The 4,159-nt window shown below is 62.7% G+C and overlaps 1 non-coding gene across 1 annotated transcript; it reads right to left on the bottom strand.

The window, feature by feature from the left end:
* Positions 1–200: 200 nt before the first annotated feature.
* On the bottom strand, positions 201–319 carry LOC148058500 (5S ribosomal RNA). Its single transcript, XR_015709799.1, has one exon. It is a non-coding gene; the product is annotated as a 5S ribosomal RNA (ribosomal RNA).
* Positions 320–4,159: the final 3,840 nt, after the last annotated feature.

Raw genomic sequence — 4,159 nt, 5'->3', positions numbered from 1 at the left:
AATAATGCCCCAAATGCCGCCGCCTGGTGGGGGGAACTGCCGCCTAGTCCCGGTTCTATTTTAGGTCACTTTTCTCACTTTCTGACCCACAAATAATGCCCCAAATGCCGCCGCCTGGTGGGGGGAACTGCCGCCTAGTCCCGGTTCTATTTTAGGTCACTTTTCTCACTTTCTGACCCACAAATAATGGCAAAAAAAAATGCTTACAGCACCCAGTATTCCCAGGCGGTCTCCCATCCAAGTACTAACTGGGCCCGACCCTGCTTGGCTTCCGAGATCAGACGAGATCGGGCTCATTCAGGGTGGTGTGGCCGTAAGCGAGGGAAGCGCTTGTGAAATGCCCCAAAGTGTTGAAAATGTTCCCCAGGCCCCTGGTTCCCCATCCCCGCAGGAGGAGGCTCCCCAGGCCCCCTGGTTCCCCATCCCCGCAGGAGGAGGCTCCCCAGGCCCCCTGGTGCAGGAGGAGGCTCCCCAGGCCCCTGGTTCCCCATCCCCGCAGGAGGAGGCTCCCCAGGCCCCCTGGTTCCCCATCCCCGCAGGAGGAGGCTCCCCAGGCCCCATGGTTCCCCATCACCGCAGGAGGAGGCTCCCCAGGCCCCCTGGTTCCCCATCCCCGCAGGAGGAGGCTCCCCAGGCCCCCTGGTGCAGGAGGAGGCTCCCCAGGCCCCCTGGTGCAGGAGGAGGCTCCCCAGGCCCCCTGGTTCCCCATCCCCGCAGGAGGAGGCTCCCCAGGCCCCCTGGTTCTCCATGCCCGCAGGAGGAGGCTCCCCAGGCCCCCTGGTTCTCCATGCCCGCAGGAGGAGGCTCCCCAGGCCCCCTGGTTCTCCATGCCCGCAGGAGGAGGCTCCCCAGGCCCCCTGGTTCTCCATCCCCGCAGGAGGAGGCTCCCCAGGCCCCCTGGTTCTCCATCCCCGCAGGAGGAGGCTCCCCAGGCCCCCATGTTCTCCATGCCCGCAGGAGGAGGCTCCCCAGGCCCCCATGTTCTCCATGCCCGCAGGAGGAGGCTCCCCAGGCCCCTTGGTTCTCCATCCCCGCAGGAGGAGGCTCCCCAGGCCCCTGGTTCTCCATCCCCGCAGGAGGAGGCTCCCCAGGCGCCCTGGTTCTCCATCCCCGCAGGAGGAGGCTCCCCAGGCCCCCTGGTTCTCCATCCCCGCAGGAGGAGGCTCCCCAGGCCCCATGGTTCCCCATCACCGCAGGAGGAGGCTCCCCAGGCCCCCTGGTTCCCCATCCCCGCAGGAGGAGGCTCCCCAGGCCCCCTGGTTCTCCATCCCCGCAGGAGGAGGCTCCCCAGGCCCCCATGTTCTCCATGCCCGCAGGAGGAGGCTCCCCAGGCCCCTTGGTTCTCCATCCCCGCAGGAGGAGGCTCCCCAGGCCCCTTGTTCTCCATCCCCGCAGGAGGAGGCTCCCCAGGCCCCCTGGTTCTCCATCCCCGCAGGAGGAGGCTCCCCAGGCCCCCTGGTTCTCCATGCCCGCAGGAGGAGGCTCCCCAGGCCCCCTGGTTCTCCATCCCCGCAGGAGGAGGCTCCCCAGGCCCCCTGGTTCCCCATCCCCGCAGGAGGAGGCTCCCCAGGCCCCCTGGTTCTCCATGCCCGCAGGAGGAGGCTCCCCAGGCCCCCTGGTTCTCCATCCCCGCAGGAGGAGGCTCCCCAGGCCCCTGGTTCTCCATCCCCGCAGTAGGAGGCTCCCCAGGCCCCCTGGTTCCCCATCCCCGCAGGAGGAGGCTCCCCAGGCCCCCTGGTTCTCCATGCCCGCAGGAGGAGGCTCCCCAGGCCCCCTGGTTCTCCATCCCCGCAGGAGGAGGCTCCCCAGGCCCCTGGTTCTCCATCACCGCAGGAGGAGGCTCCCCAGGCCCCCTGGTTCCCCATCCCCGCAGGAGGAGGCTCCCCAGGCCCCCTGGTTCTCCATCCCCGCAGGAGGAGGCCCCCCAGGCCCCTGGTTCCCCATCCCCGCAGGAGGAGGCTCCCCAGGCCCCCTGGTTCTCCATCCCCGCAGGAGGAGGCTCCCCAGGCGCCCTGGTTCTCCATCCCCGCAGGAGGAGGCTCCCCAGGCCCCCTGGTTCTCCATCCCCGCAGGAGGAGGCTCCCCAGGCCCCCTGGTTGGGAGAGGGGAAAAAAAGAGCAAAGTGTTTAAAAATGCCCCAAAGTGTTGAAAATGTTCCCCAGGCCCCTGGTTCCCCATCCCCGCAGGAGGAGGCTCCCCAGGCCCCCTGGTTGGGAGAGGGGGATAAAGAGCAAAGTGTTTAAAAATGCCCCAAAGTGTTGAAAATGTTCCCCAGGCCCCTGGTTCCCCATCCCCGCAGGAGGAGGCTCCCCAGGCCCCCTGGTTGGGAGAGGGAAAAAAAAGAGCAAAGTGTTTAAAAATGCCCCAAAGTGTTGAAAATGTTCCCCAGGCCCCTGGTTCCCCATCCCCGCAGGAGGAGGCTCCCCAGGCCCCCTGGTTGGGAGAGGGGAAAAAAAGAGCAAAGTGTTTAAAAATGCCCCAAAGTGTTGAAAATGTTCCCCAGGCCCCTGGTTCCCCATCCCCGCAGGAGGAGGCTCCCCAGGCCCCCTGGTTGGGAGAGGGGGAAAAAGAGCAAAGTGTTTAAAAATGCCCCAAAGTGTTGAAAATGTTCCCCAGGCCCCTGGTTCCCCATCCCCGCAGGAGGAGGCTCCCCAGGCCCCCTGGTTGGGAGAGGGGAAAAAAAGAGCAAAGTGTTTAAAAATGCCCCAAAGTGTTGAAAATGTTCCCCAGGCCCCTGGTTCCCCATCCCCGCAGGAGGAGGCTCCCCAGGCCCCCTGGTTGGGAGAGGGGGATAAAGAGCAAAGTGTTTAAAAATGCCCCAAAGTGTTGAAAATGTTCCCCAGGCCCCTGGTTCCCCATCCCCGCAGGAGGAGGCTCCCCAGGCCCCCTGGTTGGGAGAGGGGAAAAAAAGAGCAAAGTGTTTAAAAATGCCCCAAAGTGTTGAAAATGTTCCCCAGGCCCCTGGTTCCCCATCCCCGCAGGAGGAGGCTCCCCAGGCCCCCTGGTTGGGAGAGGGGGATAAAGAGCAAAGTGTTTAAAAATGCCCCAAAGTGTTGAAAATGTTCCCCAGGCCCCTGGTTCCCCATCCCCGCAGGAGGAGGCTCCCCAGGCCCCCTGGTTGGGAGAGGGAAAAAAAAGAGCAAAGTGTTTAAAAATGCCCCAAAGTGTTGAAAATGTTCCCCAGGCCCCTGGTTCCCCATCCCCGCAGGAGGAGGCTCCCCAGGCCCCCTGGTTGGGAGAGGGGAAAAAAAGAGCAAAGTGTTTAAAAATGCCCCAAAGTGTTGAAAATGTTCCCCAGGCCCCTGGTTCCCCATCCCCGCAGGAGGAGGCTCCCCAGGCCCCCTGGTTGGGAGAGGGGGAAAAAGAGCAAAGTGTTTAAAAATGCCCCAAAGTGTTGAAAATGTTCCCCAGGCCCCTGGTTCCCCATCCCCGCAGGAGGAGGCTCCCCAGGCCCCCTGGTTGGGAGAGGGGAAAAAAAGAGCAAAGTGTTTAAAAATGCCCCAAAGTGTTGAAAATGTTCCCCAGGCCCCTGGTTCCCCATCCCCGCAGGAGGAGGCTCCCCAGGCCCCCTGGTTGGGAGAGGGGAAAAAAAGAGCAAAGTGTTTAAAAATGCCCCAAAGTGTTGAAAATGTTCCCCAGGCCCCTGGTTCCCCATCCCCGCAGGAGGAGGCTCCCCAGGCCCCCTGGTTGGGAGAGGGGAAAAAAAGAGCAAAGTGTTTAAAAATGCCCCAAAGTGTTGAAAATGTTCCCCAGGCCCCTGGTTCCCCATCCCCGCAGGAGGAGGCTCCCCAGGCCCCCTGGTTGGGAGAGGGGAAAAAAAGAGCAAAGTGTTTAAAAATGCCCCAAAGTGTTGAAAATGTTCCCCAGGCCCCTGGTTCCCCATCCCCGCAGGAGGAGGCTCCCCAGGCCCCCTGGTTGGGAGAGGGGAAAAAAAGAGCAAAGTGTTTAAAAATGCCCCAAAGTGTTGAAAATGTTCCCCGGCCTCCTGGTACCCCATCCCCGCATGAGGATGTCACCCAGGCCCCTGGTTCTCCATCCCCGCAGGAGGAGGGATTGTGGGTGGGAGAGGGAAAAAAAGGCTAAAGTGTTTAAAAATGCCCCAAAGTGTTGAAAATGTTCCCCGGCCTCCTGGTACCCCATCCCCGCATGAGGATGTCAC

The sequence above is a fragment of the Callionymus lyra genome, unplaced genomic scaffold (genome assembly GCF_982586985.1).
Source record: "Callionymus lyra unplaced genomic scaffold, fCalLyr1.hap1.1 HAP1_SCAFFOLD_77, whole genome shotgun sequence".
In the NCBI taxonomy this organism is placed as follows: Eukaryota; Metazoa; Chordata; class Actinopteri; order Syngnathiformes; family Callionymidae; genus Callionymus; species Callionymus lyra.
Note: the sequence above shows the minus strand (reverse complement) of the source record. Positions and strands in the feature narration are given on the sequence as shown.